The sequence below is a fragment of the Ornithorhynchus anatinus genome, chromosome 2, assembly GCF_004115215.2.
Source record: "Ornithorhynchus anatinus isolate Pmale09 chromosome 2, mOrnAna1.pri.v4, whole genome shotgun sequence".
In the NCBI taxonomy this organism is placed as follows: domain Eukaryota; kingdom Metazoa; phylum Chordata; class Mammalia; order Monotremata; family Ornithorhynchidae; genus Ornithorhynchus; species Ornithorhynchus anatinus.
In genome coordinates this window covers 104,573,580-104,592,444 of record NC_041729.1, presented here as the reverse complement: position 1 = coordinate 104,592,444, position 18,865 = coordinate 104,573,580, and the positions used below count along the sequence as shown (strand labels likewise).

At 47.5% G+C, this 18,865-nt stretch overlaps 1 protein-coding gene and 1 non-coding gene across 2 annotated transcripts in view; one reads left to right on the top strand and one right to left on the bottom strand.

Annotated features, from left to right (window-relative positions):
• The window catches only part of SLC35F1 (solute carrier family 35 member F1), a 163,767-nt gene that overhangs the window by 25,877 nt on the left and 119,025 nt on the right, over positions 1 to 18,865 (top strand). The gene's annotated exons all lie outside the window — the stretch shown is intronic.
• Positions 12,539 to 12,676, bottom strand: LOC114809519. Its single transcript, XR_003757298.1, has one exon. It is a non-coding gene; the product is annotated as a small nucleolar RNA SNORA7 (small nucleolar RNA).

The following is an 18,865-nucleotide window of genomic DNA, read 5'->3' as shown; positions in this document are numbered from 1 at the left end:
TTCCATCTCCCTTCTCCCCCTCACACCCCTCCAAAACCAACAGCCTCTAGTCACCTCTCTGAGATCACCTCTCCTCCTCTCGCAAGCAGAACCAAACTGAGCACTGGGTTCAGGTGTGATGGGCTCCTGCTGACCCAGATCGACGCTGGGAAACTCAAGCATCGAAGCTCACAGCTTCTTTGGAGCTCCGATGCCGGGGATAAAGTGACTGCACACTCTCTTGGGGGAGTGCAAATTTGTTTCTTAAAAAAAGTCCTGGCAGCTTTTAGATGCATAATTCCCACACAGAAAGGAATGCTTCCTGAAGTGAAATGGGGCAGAGAGAGGGAGGGAAAGAAAACCTTCTCTAGAATCGATTATATTTAGACCTTTTGGCTTTGAGTAAGAAAACCTATTGGAAATCCTTCCTGCTAGTTTTGAAAAGGGCCGAATGAAGCAAATTTTCAAGTTTGCTGCCCTGCAGGGTCAGCATTCCGGGACTCCTTGTCCATCCTGAAGATGGGAGTTCTGGGTTTTTCCTTCAGTGGAGAAAGTGAGGGCAGTTTGGAAAATATGGATTCCCGCCAGGCCCAAGTATGAACTGGAAAGGGAAAGTCACTTTGGTCATAATAATAATGATAATTAGGGTATTTTTTAAGTGCTATGTGCCAGGTCTTCTACTGAGTGCTGGGGTAGGTACAAGATCATTAGGTCCCACTTGGGGCTCTCAATCTAAGTACGAGAGAGAACAGGTATTGAATCCCCATTTTGCAGATGAGGTAACTGAGGCTCAGGTATAGGAGTGAAGGAAGCGAACCTTGGAGGTGATCCAGAGTCTTTCTCATCCCTCTCTCTTCAACCTCTTGCTCACAAGAGGTTCCATCCCCTTTCACATCCAGTATATCACTACTCTCCCCATCTCCAAATTCCTTCTGAAATCACATCTTCTCCAGGAAGTCTTAGTCCTCATCTCCCCACCTTATATCCCCCCAACTTCCACTTCGGGACTTCCACGCCCACATTTGGATAATCACCTCTTAACCCCACCCCTACCCCCATTCCCCACTCATTGCTCTTATGTCCATATCTTTATAATCTATTTCCTCCTTCTTTCTGTAAATTACATTAGTGTCTGTCTCCCTAGCTAGTTTATAAGCTCCTTGAGGGCAAGGATCCTGTCTAAAATTCTCTTGTGCTCTGCCAAGCACTTACTGATCCTCTGCACACTGGAGAGGGGCAATAAAATACTTTTAATTGATTACTTGATTATTATATGGAAAATGTGGGCAGAACACAAGAAAAGTTGAAGACATAGTCCCTGCCCTTAAGGAGCTTAGACCCATCATGGGGTAAGTAAATCCTCCTAGCTGAAATTAATAATGGCATTTGGTGAGCAGTCACCCTGTATCAAGCACTGTGAGGGGCTGTCCCTCATCAGCCTCGCAGTCATAAGTAGGATGGGGAAAGAGGTATTGACTCCCCCATTGTACAGATGAGGAAACTGAGGCCCAGGGAAATTAAGTGACTTGCCCAAGATCACACAGCAGGCAAGTGGCAGAGCCAGGCTTAGAGCCGAGGTCCTCTGCCTCTCGGGCTCAGGCTCTTCCACTAGGTCCCACTCTCTTTTTGCTCTGAAATCTGTAGTTAGCAAACTCTGACACTTTGGTATTTATTTTTTCTGTCCTTGGGGGGTTGAAGCTGCAGATGAAACAGACTCTACCCCCCAGATATATTTTTGGATTAGAAGATCTGGGGTTCCTGTCTGGCTTCGGACCCTCCCCTGCCGCTCTGAGACAATCGAAATATGCCATGGCCGTTTGGGGCACAATTTGGCCTTTGAACTGTGGGCAGGGAAGAAGGAGGCTCATTGTGGATGTGACGAGGGTAAGGACACAGGTTAACCTGTTCTCTGACCTCCGGCAGCCAAGATGATCAGCGGATAGAGCAGTCCCTGTTCAAAGATGAACGGAAAAGAACAGAAGAAAAGATGCAGGCTGAGAGAACTGGCATTTACAACCATGGGGGCGGTGGGGATGGGGGTGGGGGGACAGGGTGGACACAGAATCATTGTTCTCCCAATGCGGGGTCACCCATTGGAGCTGGAAGCTGATAGGTTCGCAACCGTCCAACAGAAGGAAACACTCCTATCCCTAAGGGGGTTGAGGATATGGAATCAGTTCCCACAGGAAGCTGGGCAGCTGGAGACGCCAGCAGGGTCCCGAGAGACGGGGAAGATCCATGAATGAGCACGTTAATGATAATGATGGCATTCGTTGAGCGCTTACTATGTGCCAACCACTGTCGTAAGTGCTAGGGAAGATACAAGGTAATCAGGTTATCCCATGTGGGGCTCACAGTCTTAATCCCCATTTTACAGATGAGGTAACTGAGGCCCAGAGAAGTTAAGTGACTTGCCCAAAGTCACACAGCTGACAAGGGGCGGAGTCGGAATTAGAACTCACAACCTCTGACTCCCGAGCCCGTGCTCTTCCCTCTAGTCACGCTGCTTCTCGGGTTGCGCTGGATGACTGGAGGGGAAGTGAGATGTATTGGATGGACAATCCCCGACTATGAGGATGGGTGGCTGAGAGGGCGACCAGCACACAGTTCCTCCAAGCCCCTTGGCACTGCAGACCTGGATGGAGGGAGGTTGGTCCGGGGTGGGATCGATGCTCTGAGATGTGATGGCGGCGGCAGGGATGGACGAGGCTTTGGGGCTGCAGCTTCTGGACGAAGCGAGGCTGGTACGGGATGGGACAAGAGCCTGGACTTGGGAGTCAGAGGTCATGGGTTCTAATCCCGGCTCCACCGCTTGCCAGCTGTGTGACTTTGGGCAAGTCACTTAACTTCTCTGTCCCTCAGTTACCTCATCTGTAAAATGGGGCTTAAAACTGTGAGCCCCACGTGGGACATCCTGATCAGCTTGTATTCCCCCAGGGCTTAGAACAGTGCTTTGTGTATAGTAAGCACTTAACAGATACCACCATTATTACTATTATTATTATTACTCTGAGATTTGATGGTTGTGGCAGGGGTGGACGAGGCTTTGGGACTGCAGCTTCTGGATAATAATAATAATAATAATAATGATAATGGCATTTGTCAAGTGCTTACTATGTGCAAAGCACTGTTCTAAGCGCTGGGGAGGATACAAAGTGAGCAGGTTATCCCACGTGGGGCTCACAGTCTTAATCCCCATTTTACAGATGAGGTAACTGAGACACAGAGAAGAGAAGTGACTTGTCCAAAGTCACCGGATGGAGCAAGCAGGCCAGGGTGGGACTGATGCTCCGAGATATGACGGTCACAACAGGAGTCGAGGAGGAGGCTTTGAGTCTGCAGCATCTAGGAATTCCCAAAGGACTCAAATTCCGCCAGGCCACAGCCAAACCTTTTCCAGTACCTACCCTCACATCCAGAGACAAAGGTCTCCAGCCAGGACCTGCTTAGATGGGCCGAGCTTAAACAGTCCTGCCTCCCCCTGCCTCCATCAGTCCTTGGCCACTTTCCAGGGAAGCTAGCTGGACCACCTTCAGGCTCCGCGAGACAAAGACAAGGACAAGGACGAGGAGCCTGCATTTTGATTTGGGTCCAGGAAGGCTTCAAAAACTGCTGGACCCTGGGGAAAGGACGATACATTCCTCGGTCTGTTAAAATGAAACGAACCCACGAAGGTAGGAGAGGTTAGAGGCGGTAGAGGAGGACACCGAGGCCCCTAATCCTGACATACGTATCTGTAATTTTATTTATATTAATGTCTGTCTCCCCCTCTGGACTGTAAGCTCGTTGAGGGCAGGACTGTGTCTGTTCTATTGTACTCTCCCAAGCGCTTAGTATTCATTCATTCATTCAATAGTATTTATTGAGCGCTTACTATGTGCAGAGCACTGTACTAAGCGCTTGGGATGAACAAGTCGGCAACAGTACAGTGCTCTGCACATGGTTAGTGCCCAATAAATTCAATTGACTGACTGACTTAGGGTCTAGGGGGCTTGCGTGGTGCCCCTGACCTGCCAGCAGATGGTAGAGGGAGGAAGGAGGGACGTGCTGTTCCTTCCGTGCAACGAGGGGACCCTCCAACCCCCACCCCAAAATTGTTTTCTCCCCTCCCCCTCCCGCAGCTGGGGCCAGTCTGATGTTGCAGGGAAAGGGGGGTGGGGGAGGGGAGAGACTGCCAGATGGATGCCCCGCTGAGTCCAGGCTGAAACTAAACCATCTGCTGCCGCCTCAAGGGATGAGAGAGTGTGTGTGTGTGTGTGTTTGTGTCTGTGTGTGTGCATGCATGCACCTGCCAGTGTGGCCGAGTGTGTGCGTTTGTGTCTCTTAGAATTCATTCAATCATTCATTCAGTCGTATTTATTGAGTTCTTACTGTGCGCAGAGCACTGTATGAAGCGCTTGGGAAAGTACACCGCAACAATAAACAGTGACATTCCCCACCCGCAACGAGCTTACAGTTTGGGCTTGGGGGAGGCAGACATCAATACAAATTAATAAAATGATAGATATGGACATAGGTGCTGTGGGCCTGGGAGGGGGGAAGAGCGAAGGGAGTGAGGCAGGGTGACGCAGAAGGATGAGGAAGGGAGATGAGGAAAAGCGGGGCTTAGTCCGGGAAGGCCTCTTGGAGGAGATTGGTCTTCCATAAGTCTTTTTAGAGGGTGAGAGTAATTGTCTATCTGTTGGATTAGAGGAGGGAGGGTGTTCCAGGCCAGAGGCAGATCGTGGGCCAGGGGTTGGCTGCGAGACAGGAAAGATGGAGGCACAGTGAGAAGGTTAGCACCAGAGGAGCGAAGTGTGCAGGCTGGGCTGGAGAAGGAGAGAAGGGAGGTGAGGTTGGAGGGGGCAAGGAGATGGAGAGCTTTAAAGCCAATGGTGAGCAGTTTTTGTTTAATACCTTCATCCGGAGCCATTGATTCCCATCAGAAACAAATACCCTCTTGCTCAGTTTTCCTGTCTAATAGCCACCCGCCCCCTCCCCAAGGAGGCCTTCCCTGAAGAATGAATCCCCTGGCCACCCCAACCAGGCCTCATGCTCAGGACTCTCAGCGCTCATGAACTCATTCAGATTTTAGTTTCCATTGATGAATCTGAGAGTATTTTATGTCGATTCTCTCCCTCCAGCCCACTGCTCTCTAAGTGCCCAGTACAGCACTGAGCACCTGGTGTGGCTCTGTACAGCACTCTGCCCCCGATGTGGTTCATTAGAATGCTCTGTACCTGGTGGTTCCCATTCAGTCAGATGTATTTTTTGAGCATTTACTGTGTGCAGAGCATTGTAATAAGTGCTTGGGAAAGGACGATATACCAGACACATTCCCTGCCCACGGTGAGCATACAGTCTAGAGGAAATGAGAAGCAGCATGGCATAGTGGATGGATCACGGCCTGGAAGTCAGAAGGTCACAGGTTCTAATCCTGGCTCGGCCACATGTCTGCTGCGTGATCTTGGGCAAGTCACTTCAGTTCTCTGTGCCAAAGTTACCTCATCTGTAAAATGGGGATTGAGACTGTGAGCTCCACATGGGACTGTGTCCAACCTGATTTACTTGTTTCCACCCCAGCGCTTAGTACAGTGGCTGGTACATAGTAAGTGATTAACAAATACTACAGTTACTAATTACGGCTAATGATGGTGTGTGTGTGTGAGTGTGTGTGAAAGTTGGAGCAGTGTTCAGTCAGGTTTGTTGTTTTGTTTTTTTGTGGGAGTGGTGTGCTGCTTCAGGGTTTGGGATGAGTTAGGGTTCCTTCCTCCTTCTCCTCCTCTTCCTCCTCTTCCCCTTCCCCCGGCCCAGCGCGGCCGGGAGTCCAGGCGTGAGTTGAGGCGGTGAATGAGCGCTCTTTCCCCAGGCAACCGGGGCGCCAGGCCAAGCCTGGGCCCTTCAGGGACAAATCCCAAGGCTGCAGGCATGACTGCGCCTTTGTGTCCGCACACCCCGGCCTCAGACCCCCGCCCCGGCACCGGATAAACGCCCGCAGAGCACCCGCACAGAGCCGAGCTGCTCTTCTGCCCCTCCTGGCCTGGGCTTTGGGGACCCAGGCCTGGGTCCAGAGAGGGAGTGGAGAGCAGAGGGGACCGAGTGGGGGCCGGGGGGACAGATTTGTTGGAGAGGAACAGAAATCAGTCCCTGACTGTTTAGCCCTGGCGCTTACTGCGTAGAGAGTACTGTACTAAGCGCTTGGGAGAGTGCACTAAAATAACAAACAGACACATTCCCGGCACACAATGAGCTTTGAGTGTTCAGTAACTGCTTTTTAAATATCTGTAGCTCCTAAGGTGGCGAAGACCCCCAAACCCTGGTCTCAGGGTAGGGGGTGTCGACGGGGTCATGGGTCTGTCTTCTAGCCTTTTCCCTTCAAGATTCATTGAAGGTTGTTATTCATCTTGGCTTTCTGTTGTGGCTTTTCTCCTTCTCATTCCTACTGCACAGCTAGGATCTGGGTGTGCCCTTCTGCCCCATATAACGTAAGCTCCCTGAGGGTCAGGACCGTGTTTTGGCGGCTATAGGATCTATTCAGCACCTCCTGGATGCAGAGCAGTGCACTAGGTTCTGGGAGAAAATTACACAGGAGAGAATGAGGAGCAGTGTGGTCAAGTGGAAAGACTTGGGAGTCCGACTTGGGTTCTAATCCCACTTCTGCCACCTGTCTGCTGTGTGACCGTGTGCAAGTCACTCAACTTCCCTGTTCCTCATATTCCTCATCTCTAAATTGGGGTTTCATTACCTATTCTTCCTCCCTCTTACTTCCAATTAGGCTGAGAGCCCTATATGCGACAGGGAACTGATTATCTAGTATCTACCACAGTGCTTGGCCCATAATAAGCACTTAACAAATATAATATATTCATCCACACATACATATATCATCATCATCAATGGGATTGATTGAGCACTTACTGGGTGCAGAGCACTGTACTAAGCACTTGAGAAAGTACAATAACACAAAGTTGGTAGACACACAGTCTAGAGGGGGAGGCAGACATTGATATAAATTCATAATTTATAATATATAATTTATAGATATGTATATAGATGCTGTGAGTTTGAGGGTAGGATGAATATCAAATGCCCAAAGATCACAGACCCAAGGGCAAATTTAATATAAAGAGAAGCAGTGTGGTTCAGTATGAAGAGCCCGGGCTTGGGAGTCAAAGGTCATGGGGTCGAATCCCAGCTCTGCCGCTTGCCAGCTGTGTGATTTTGGGCAAGTCACTGAACTTCTCTGTGCCTCACTTAACTCATCTGTAAAATGGGGATTAAGACTGTGAGCCCCATGTGGGACAACTTGATTACCTTGTATCCCCCCAGCGCTTAGAACAGTGCTTGGCACATAGTAAGCACTTAACAAATACCACCATTATTATTATTAATATAATATAATGCATATAATAGTGATGATAATAATAACAATAAAAGTTTGAGCCCTCACCCCAATTATGGATTATAAGCCAAAGTCAGTCAATTGTATTTATTGAGTGCTTACTTTGTTCAGAGCACTGTACTAAACTCTTGGGAGAGTACAATATACTAGTATACCTGTCACATTCCCTGTCCACAGTGAGCTTACAGTCCAAAGAGGGCTCCCAATCTAAAAATAGGGGCAGGGGAAGGATAGAGATTGACATATAAGGAAATATAAAAAAACCAAATGAAACAACCTAAGGCAAGGGAAATGATAAATGCAAAACAGCAATTAGGTCCTGGGGCTAGAGGGGTCCAAATTCAGGCTCCTTGTGGTTCAGAGATCAACATCCACAGCCACCAACAACCACAGCCCCAACACACAATTCGCAACCACAGCCCCAGCACTAGCATTATTCAAACATTTGTGAGGGATACTTACTCTGCTCTGCTTATATCCTATAAGGATTTGTGAGGATTAAAGGAGATCTCTGGTGTGAAAGCACTGTGAGAAATCAAATTCATAAAGCACACTACACATTCAAGGTACCACCATTCCTGGTCTGATTTGCTTCTTAGCTGAATATTTTCCCTGTTCAGTTGACTTTTCAGAAAGCAACTGCATCCAAAATGCTTTAAATGATCCTGGTAGGGCAAGTGGCTAAATAATAATAATAATAATAATGATAATGGTATTTGTTAAGTGCTTACTACACATTAAGCCAAGTACTGTTCTAAGCACTGGGATTGATACAAGGTAATCAGGGTGGACCCAGGCCCTGGCCCACATGGAGCTCACAGTCTTAATCCCCATTTTACAGATGAGGTAACCGAGGCGCAGAGAAGTGAAGTCACTTGCCCAAGGTCACATAGCAGTCAAACGGCAGAACCAGAATTAGAACCCATGACTTTCTGAGTCCAGGTCCATGCTCTATCCACTAGGCCATGCTGCATCTCTACTTAAAATGTGTTTCTTTTTGGGGGACCTTCATGTCTCTTACAGTCTACCAAGAGAATTTTGTTGGGGTTTTGAAGTCATCTGCTCTGCATTCACAAGGACTGTGTCTTTTCAGTGTTACATCGTACTTTCCCGAGGGTTTAGTAAAGTGCTCTGCGCACAATAAGCGCTCAGTAAATACGACTGAATGAACTAATGAATGAATGGAAAGCCTTCTGACACATAAACATTAAAGAACTGTGAATCAGGTTGCCTCCTGGCTCTGTGCTTCCACCCAACGTAAAGCTCTCTTAGGATAGTCCTATTTACAGTTTCCTAAGGCATGGGGTCAAATTCGGCACCCACCTAAATGTCCATAATTTTCCACTACCATCCTGATAGTTTGTTCTGTATCAAGAAGTTTTTAGTATTCAGTTTCTTGGAAAACTTTTAAGTGTTTTTCTGGGTAAACAGTAATGTATTTAAAATGAGGAGGCAGCGTGGGTTAGTGGATAGAGCACGGGCCTGGGAATCAGAAGGACCTGGTTTCTAATCCCAGCTCTACCACTTGCCTGCTGTGTGACCTTGGGCAAGTCATTTCACTTCTCTGTGCCTCAGTTTTCTCATCTGTAAATCTGGAATTAAGATTGTGAGTGCCATGGGGAACAGGCACTGTGTCCAACCTAATTACCTTGTATCTACACCAGTGCTTAAAACAGTGCCCGGCACATTTTAAATGGGAATAATAATAACTGTGATATTTGTTAAGCACTTTACCGTGAGCCAGGGACTGTACTAAGCACTGGATGGTAATAAGAGCCTGAGTCCTTGAGCTATGCCAACATGGACAGCCCAAGATTTTGCCTCTCACAGCGAGAACAAAACACTTGGAAAAACGAGGACTGGATGCCCTCCGACCCACCCTGCTGCATCCTCATGGATGGGGATGGACCGTCCAACACCACTAGTGGGAAGCAGTGTTGCCTAGTGGATAGAGTTTGGCCCTGGAAACCAGAAGCACATGAGTTCTAATCCCGGCTCTGCCGCTTCTTGGCTATGTGACCTTGGGCAAATCACTACACTTCCCTGGGCCTCTGTTACCTCAAGGACTGTATCCACAATCAACAGTCATACAGTCACACCGGGACTGTGTCCAACCTAATTTTTACCCCGGAGTTTAGAACAGTGTCTGGCACATAATAAGCGCTTTGGAAATACCTTCATCATCATCAACTCTTCCTTCTACATCTCTAACTTTCCTTTCAATGATCCAAAATGGGTCACTCACCCATGGTGCTATACAAACCCCTGTGGGTCCTGATGGTGTTTTCACATTCACAGCTTTCTGGAATAATGAATTCCATGTGCTCACCCCATGCTGGGTAAAGAAGTGTTTCCTCTTGTTGGTTTTGAACTTGCCATCCTCAAGATCCAATTTTTTAAAATGGTATTTGTTAAGCACTTACTATGTTCCAGGAACGGCACTAAGTGTTGAGGTAGATACAAGATAATGACAAAGTGAATAGAGCACGGGGCTGGAAATCAGAAGGTAATCAGAAGGTCATGGGTTCATCATTCATTCAATCATATTTATTGAGCACTTACTGAGTGCAGAGCATGGTAATATGCACTTGGAAAGTACAATTCAGCAATAAAGAGAGACAATCCCTGCCCACACCGGTTTTACAGTCTAGTTCTAAACCCACTTCTACCATGTCTGCTGTGTGACTTTGGGAAACTCACGTAACTTCTCTGGGCCTCAGTTTCCTCATCTGCAAAATGGGGATTAAGAGTGTGAGCCCCATGCGGGACAGGGACTGTGTCCAACCTTATTAACTTGTACCTACCCCAGCTCTTAGAACAATGCTTGGCACATAGTAAGTGCTTAACAAGTACTATAATTATTATTATTATTATTACACATTCCCTGTCCCACATGGGCCTCAGTCTTAATCCCCATTCTGGAGGCGAGGTAACTCGCCTTTTCAGCCAGCAGAAAAGTGGTTGAGCCAGAATTAGAACTCAGGTCCTCTAACTGGGTTCCACTAGGCTATGCTGTTCCTTAAGGGATGTCCCTCCTTCCGGTGCAGTGGGATTTGAGGAACAACATCCATACCCTTTGAGATTCTGTAAATTCTATTCTCTCTCAGCCTGCATCCCTGCAGTCTGCAGAGTCTGGCCCTTGTCACTACATTCTCTCGTGGAAGCAGCCCCATCCCCCAGACCATCACTCAGTGAAGTCAAGGAGAGTAGTAAACGATGGAGGCGGCGGTTTCCGTTATCACAAAGTGCCGGGCAGACAGCCGTGATTGGAAAGGAAGAGGACTAGCACAAAGAACCTTGCAGGGAATACCTGATCGTCAGACTCCATTCTGTGGACCAAAGTGGGTGAGCCATGGGAGAGAGCGTGTGTTCTGAGGGAAACTAGAAATTGTCACCCATCTACTGGCTATCTTGGATGGGAGCTCCTACCTGACTCTCTTCAATAACAATAACATTTATGGTATTTGTTAAGCACTTACTATGTGCCAAGCACTATTCTAAACACGAGCCTAGATACAAGGTAATCGGCTTGTCCCACGTGGGGCTCACAGTCTTAACCTCCATTTTACAGATGAGGTAACTGAGGCCCAGAGAAATTAAGTGACTTGTCCAAAGTCACACAGCTGACAGTGGCGGAGCTGGGATTAGAATCCACGCTCTCTGACTCCCAAGCCCTTGCTCTTTCCATTAAACCACACTGCTTCTCACGCTTCATATGCTGTGTATTTAAGACAGGACCTTCCAAATGACAGGCGAGACTCCCCTGAGGGGTTTTGAACATCTCTGAGAGGATTGGGCTGCTCCAGAGATTGGAAGAGGGCAAATCTCTTAACTTCCTTGTGCCTCAGTTTCCTCATGTGTAAAATGGGGATTAAGACTGTGAGCCCCATGTGTAGAGCATAGTACTAAGTGTCTGGGAAAAGGCCATGGCCAAGTGGATAGAGAGCAGGCCTTGAAGTCATAAGGATCTGGGTTCTAATCCCTGCTCTGCCACTTGTCTGCTGTGTGGCCTTGGGCAAGTCACTTCACTTCTCTGTGCCTCAGTTACCTTATCTGTAAAATGGAGATTAAGACCGGGAACCTCATGTGGGACAGGGACTGTGTCCAACTGGATTAGCTTGTATCTACCCCAGCATTTAGCACAGTGCCTGGCACGTAGTAAGCACTTAACAAATACCATAAAAAAGAGTTAGATGGTTGTCGGGACTGTAAGCTTATTGTGGACAGGGAACATGTCTTCCAAGAGAAGCAGCGTGGCTCAGTGGAAAGAGCACGGGCTTTGGAGTCAGAGGTCATGGGTTCGAATGCCGCCTCGGCCACTTGGCAGCTGTGTGACTTTGGGCAAGTCACTTAACTTCTCGGTGCCTCAGTTACCTCATCTGTAAAATGGGAATTCAGACTGTGAGCCCCACGTGGGACAACCTGATTCCCCTGTGTCTACCCCAGCGCTTAGAACAGTGCTCGGCACATAGTAAGCGCTTAACAAATACCAACATTATTATTATTATTATTATTAACTCTGTCATATTGTGCTCACCCACTTAATACCGTACTTTGCACACAGAGAGCGCTCAATATAATGATCGATTGATCGACTGCTATTGGCCAAACCTCCTTCCCTTCTATCCCCTCACCTATCTCTCCCTCTCATCAATAGTCACTCAACAGCAGGCCATCACTATGTGCACAACCTTGTGCTAGCCACTTATTCTCTCCCAAGCCTCCACTCAACAGTTCCCACCCCATCGACTCTGCTCTATGGAGAAGAGAAAGGGAAGATATTCCCGACTCTCCTCTGTGGACCAACGTGGCGATTCCTTGAGTTTCATAGCAGACCAAGTAACTCCTAGGTGTCATCCATCTCTGAGCAGATTGGGGTGGGCCGGGAGTGGAGAGATTTTCCATCTGGGAGGCTTTTATATGGATTCGTGCGGGTCTGACTTTAGGTAATGGTCTTGTCTTATGCCGTTGAGTCATCTTCGACCCATAGCGATACCATGGACACATCTCTCCCAGAATGCCCCACCTCCATCTGCAATCATTCTGGTAGTGGATCCATAGAGTTTTCTTGGTAAAAATATGGAAGTCGTTTACCACTGCCTCCTTCCATGAAGTAAATTTGAGTCTTTGCCCTTGATTCTCTCCCATGCTGCAGCTGCCTAGCTCAGGTGAGTTTTGACTTGTAGCAGAATGTCTTCCACTTGCTAGCCACTGCCCAAGCTAGGAATGGAATGGACAAGCCTCTGCCTGACTCTCCCTCCTGTAGTCGAGACTGGTAGAGTACTGGAAACTCTCCAGGCATGACCTTAGGAGGTTACTTTAGGCAATTCCCACTAGGAAAATGGCAGAAAGCCCCCATATCAAAGAAAGAAGAATAAAATCACCAGCCCAAGCACCCCCTGTAGGTGATAATCAGACAGCCTAATCCTTATGAATAATAACAATTATTATTATTGTGGTATTTTTTAAGTGCTAACTGTGTACCAGGCACCATACTAAATGCTGGGGTAGATACAAGCAAATCGGGTTGGACACAGTCCCTGTCCTGCATGGGGTTCACAGTCTTAATCCCTATTTTACAGATGATGGAAGTGAGGCCCAGAGAAGTGAAGCGACTTCCCCAAGGTCACACAGCAGATGAGCGGCAGAGCCAGGTTTAGAACCCATGACCTTCCAAGTCCCAGCCTTGTGCTCTATCCACTATGCTCTGCTGCTGCTCTGTAATCCTTCTCACTCTTGCCCTCCTATCAGTCTTGTGACTTCCCTAAGTAGGAGTCTAAGTCTAAGTAGGAATGCGTGTGTGTGTGTGTGCTTGTGTGTGTGTTTCTTCCTCCAAGGGGAAGACTGGTACGGGAAGGAGACATGGAAGCAGACTTCGGAGAATGTGCGTAATTGGCTACTAGATGGGGCTCTTCAGCATCAGCCCCTTAGAGAGGCCGCCCTGGGTCTTCGGCTATTTATTTCTGAGCGGGGGCCTGAGGGACCAGTAGAAAGGTTAGGGGAAAAAAGCCAACAACATGCTCTTAATGAAACAAGAATTAGAACAAGGAATCCGCTACATACTGCAGTTGTTTTAGCTCCCAGAATTTCTGTAGAGTTCTCTTTCCTCTGCTGCTCAAAGGTTGGTTATGAGCAGGCTGTGGGTTGGGAGAAGAGGTTCAAATCTCCCCCTGCTGATCTCTCCCTATCTTAGTGAGGCACCCTCGACCAATCAATTCATTATTGGAATTTATTGAGTGCTCACTGTTTTTAGAGCACTCTGCTGAGTGCTTGGGAGAAGACGGTACAGTTGGTAGACATGATCCTTGCCCACAAGGAGCATACAATCTGCCGAGATCTTGGCCCCGATTAAGCATCTAGTGGGGTTTTCTTCTGCCCTGTACAAGATGTTAAGGGACTTGCATTCCCACAGCTTCCAGTGGAAACAGCGCTATGGGCGTCTACGAGTCGTCGTCCTTCCTGTCAGAGGATGTGCCTGGTCTCGAAAGGCCAGTGTGTGATGGACAATCCCTTCCGCCCTGTGCTCATAAAGATCATTCTTGTTCACTGTAGTACCTCGAACTGTTTTTGATTCAGGTCTTCCTGAAGTTTCCTGAAGCTTCTCAACAAGGAGAGCAACCCATCATCCTGTCTGTCCGTTAAAATAATAATAACCGTAATATCTTAGGTGCTTATTATGTGTCAAGAACCGTGCTAAGCCCAGGGGAAGATACAAAATAATCAGACCAGACAATCCCTGACCCATCTAGGCTTCACAGTCTAAGAGGGAGGGAGGACAGGTCTCTTACCTTCATTTTACAAATGAGAAAACTCAAGCTCAGAGAAGCTAAGTGACTTGCCCAAGGTCACACAGCGGGCCCAAGACAGATAGGTCTAAAACCTGAATCTCTTAGTTATCAGTCCAGAGCTCTTTCCACTGAGCCACACTGTTATCCTCTACACTCCACTGATTTGTCTCGGTGCTTCATTAAATCATTCAAAGCTCTGTTCTACCCTCTCTGTCCGGGTGTGTCCCATTCCCGCTCTCTATACGGCAGCTGCTTGGGAATTCTGTTGTCATCTCTATTCCTCACCTGTCCCGCCTTGCAAAGTCGTGTTGCTGTAAACGTTGCTTTAGTTCTGGTGAGAGAATTGGGTTCCAAGACTTCATTGGTAATGACCCTGCCCTGCCTTTGTTGTTGAGTTTGACTAAGAGGTGTTGCTGCTGAAACTGCTTGAGAAGCTGGATATGCCCAGAGGAGCAAGTCCAGATCTTATAGACCTTTAGAAAGGTGGACACATTCTTGGTTGGACATCTTCAATTTGGATGTTTAGTTTGAAGCTCGGAGCTTTTATTCACCCAACTCTGTCTGTAGGGCTCCCTGAGTCAATTCTAACTTCCTTGATTATGTTTTCATCATCATCATCATAATAATAATGATGGTATTTGTTAAGTGCTCACTATGTGTCAAGCCCTGTACTAACAGCTGGGGTGGGTACAAAGAAATCAGGTTGGATGCCGCCTCTGTCCCATATGGGGCTCACAGTCTTAATCCCCATTTTACAGATGAGGTAACTGAGGCACAGAGAAGGTAAGTGACTCACCCAAGGTCATGCAGCAGTCAAGTGGTGGAACCGGGATTAGAACCCAGTTCCTCTGACTCCCAAGCCCTTGCTCTGTCCACTAGACCACACTGCTTCTCCCGTCATCTGCTTCTGAGGACGTAAGGAGTAAACTGCTTAAGTAGCAGAATTCAGTGACATTAGGTCTTCAGTTTAGAAGGCCCCTTCAAAGATCGCCTTTGTGCTCTCCAAATTTTAAAGGGGAGTTGGTTTTGTGTGAGCAGAATTAGGGTCTTAAGAGGAGACACGACTCTTTCCAGAGGATGAGAGAAGCGGGGTTTGGAGTGAGCAGCATGGCCTAGTGGATGGAGCATGGGCCTGGGAGTCAGAAGGTCATGGGTCCTAATCCCAGCTCTGCCACTTGTCTGCTGTGTGACCTTGGGCAAGTCACTTCTTTTTGCCTAAGTGACCTCATCTGTAAAAGGGGGATTGAGACTGGGAGCCCCATGTGGGACAAGATCCAACCCTATTTGCTTGTATCCATTCCAACACTTAATACAGTGCCTAGCACATAATAAGTACTTAACAAACACCACAATGATTATTATTATTAATAATAATACTAAGAATCAATTCTCCTATCATTTGCTGGGTTTCAGTGGGCAGGGAATGTGTTTACAAACTCTGTTATATCGAACTCTCCAAACCGCTTAGTACAGTGTTTTGCACACAGTGAGCACTCAGTCAATTCAATTGATTGATTGATTGACCGAGAGGCCATCCAATGACCAAAAAATCGAGAAATGCAGAATCCCCTAGAGTTCTGCGCTTACTCTTCTGGGATGATGATTACATCATGCTGTTCCATGATTGGAGCGGACTTGGCCTTAGCTGTCTATTTCTCTAGCCATTCAAATGCTTAGTACAAGTAGTAGCTCTCACTCTAAGGGAGTGAATAACCTTTTGCTCCTTCCTGGAGAGACACAATCAAAGAGAGGCTCTCATAGGCTGCTGGTCTTCTCCGGGATGAGTTCAATTCCAGGGAAGAGCGGAAGCGGTGGTAGAGAAGAGGTCCCTTGAACAATATAAATATCCCAATCCCGAGAAATCATTCAGACCATTTCTGGGCTATTTCGAAAAGATTGTTTTTTCGCTGACTTTAAAGGAGCAACTGGCCCCGGGGTTCTCGAGGTTGCTGAAGCTGCTGACATCTGGACTTCTTCTTGGCAAACATCGGGAAGGTTGAGCGGGCCGGCTGACTCTGGCCCGGGAAGGCTGGGCACCTAGCAAGTGCTTAACAAACACTGCTATTAAATACCACATTGTTAATTAGTTACTAATTCTCTGTGCAACAGCAGAGGGTTTGGAGGATAATCTTCACGTTTCTTTGATGTTCCCTCCCCTGCCCCATCCTGGGTTCTCTAGGAGGGTCAAATTCTATCTAATGTAGATTTGAAATGGGAAATAATTGCCTTTAAGGTAACCTGGAAGTGGAGTGGATCCATTCATTCATTCATTCAACCGTATTTATTGAGCGCTTATTGTGTGCAGAGCACTGTACTAAGCACTTGGAATATACAATTCGGCAACAGATAGAGAAAATCCATGCCCAGCAACGGGCTCACAGTCTAAATGGGGGAGACAGAAACAAAACGAAACACCTAGTCAGGCATCAATACCAGCAAGATAAATAGAATCATAGATATATACGCATCATCAATAAAATAAAGTAATAAATAATATATACAAATATGCACAAGTGCTATGGGGAGGGGAAGGGGGAAGAGCAGAGGGAGGGAGGGGGGGATGGGGAAGGGAGGAGGGGCAGAGGGAAAGGGAGGGAGAGCTCAGTCTGGGAAGGCCTCCTGGAGGAGGTGAGCTTTCAGTGACCATTAGCTGGGACTTACGATCCCATTGGAGAAAGTCAGCTGGACTTGTGTGGTGCTATACTGACAAGGTGTTTGGAATAGTAGAAATGGTATTTATTCAGTAGCCACTGGTTACAAATGCACTGCATTCTAAAATCTTGGACAGCTGCAACATTGCAAAGCAAAGCCCTGGAGAGGACTGTAGACTTGTTGTGGGCAGGGAACATGCCTACCAACCCTGTTGTATTGTTCTCTCCCGAGCGCTTAGTACAGTTCTCTGTGCACAGCAAGCACTCAATAAATATGTTTGATTGATTTCTTTATTGGGGAAGGAAAGGGAAGTTTATTAGAACAGGAATTTTGGATCCTAAATCCCATCCAGGTGACAGGAGAAAAATGTCTTTAGGGCCCTGCAACTATTTAGTAGGTTCATATCTGTGACATTTTTTTAAATGAAATTCCTTAAGCACTTACTCCGTGTCAGACACTGTTCTAAGCACTGGGGTAGCTACAAGTCAATTAGATCAGACACAGTGTCTGTACTGCATGGGATTCATAGTCTAAGTATGAGGAGAGAATCATTATCCCCTTTTTACCATTGAGGAAACTGAGGCTCAGAGAAGTTAAGTGACTTGCCCTAGGTTTTATGTTTCATCCAGGGACTCACCGGTTGTGATTCGCCGCCTTTGGACTGAGGCTCTATTCCCTAATCCTATACCTAATCAATCAATCAATCAATGGTATTTATTGACCACTTACTCTGTGCCGAGCAGAGTCCTAAACGCTTGGGAAAGTGCAGTACAACAGAGTGGGTAGACGAGATCCCTTCCCACAGGGAGCTTGTAGTCTGCAGCGGGAGGGGATCCGATGGGTCCACTCAGAGGCTCCAGTGGAGCAGAGTTGTGGTGGGATTCACCTGGGGGCAACGGAGTGGCATCGGCATCAGCTTGATTAACCCCCTGTTCAACAGTCAGAAACAGGGCTACCATCTTAGAACCAAGGCTTAGGGAAGGTCATTGCCCCAAGAGGGAGAGACCCAGGCACTAAGGGTGTTCTCTACCTGTACACCAGAGGTGGGCCTGTCGATCACATCTGCTCAGCATCCTAGGATTGTCATCATAGCCAAAGGACAAGAAGGTGATTTCCATAAATTCCCTTTAATCCACTTTTCTCCTCTTCAGTCCCGTCTTTCCTCCTGCCTTCAGGACAAACTTGAAGGTCCCACCAACACCTCAGACTAAACACATCCAAAACATCTTCCCAGCCAAACCCTGTCCTCCCAGTCTTTCCCATCACTGCAAACACCACCCTCCTCCATGTTTCACAGAGCCCATAATGATAATAACTGTTGCATTTATTAAGTGCCTACTTTGTGCCAAGTGCTGGACTAAGCGCAGGGGTGAATACAAGCAAATCGGGTTGAACACGGTTCCTGCCCCATGTGGGGCTCACAGTCTCAATCTCCTTTTTACCAATGAGGTAACTGAGGCACAGAGAAGTGAAGCGACTTGCCCTAGGTCACACAGCAGACATGTGGCAGAGCGGGATTAGAACCCATGATCTTCTGACTCCCAGATCCGTGCTCGGTCCATAATGCCATGCCCTCACAGGTCCATTATCCTCAACTCACATGTAATTCGATCAGTCACAAGTCCTATCAGTTCTACCTTGAAAACATTTCTAAAATCCAGTCTTATCTCTCCTTCCAAATTGCCACCACACTGATTCGAGCCTTTCTCTTATCCTGCCTTGACTACTGCATCACCTTCCTCACTGACCTCCCTGCCTCCTGCCTTTCTCCACTCCAGTCCACATTTTGCCCTGCTGCCTGGATACATTTTCAAAACAACTGTTTCCCTAGTTCCCACAACCTCCAGCAATTGCCCGCCCACTTCTGCATCAAACAAAAACTCTTTACCATCGGCTTTCAGGCACTCAGTCAGCTTTCCCCCTCCTAACTTACCTCACCGATTTCCTACCCCAACAAAGCCCTCACACTTCACTCCTCTAATACCAACCTAATCACTGTACCTTGATCTCATCTATCTCAACACTGACCCCTTCCCCACATCCTTCCTCTGGCCTGGAACTCCCT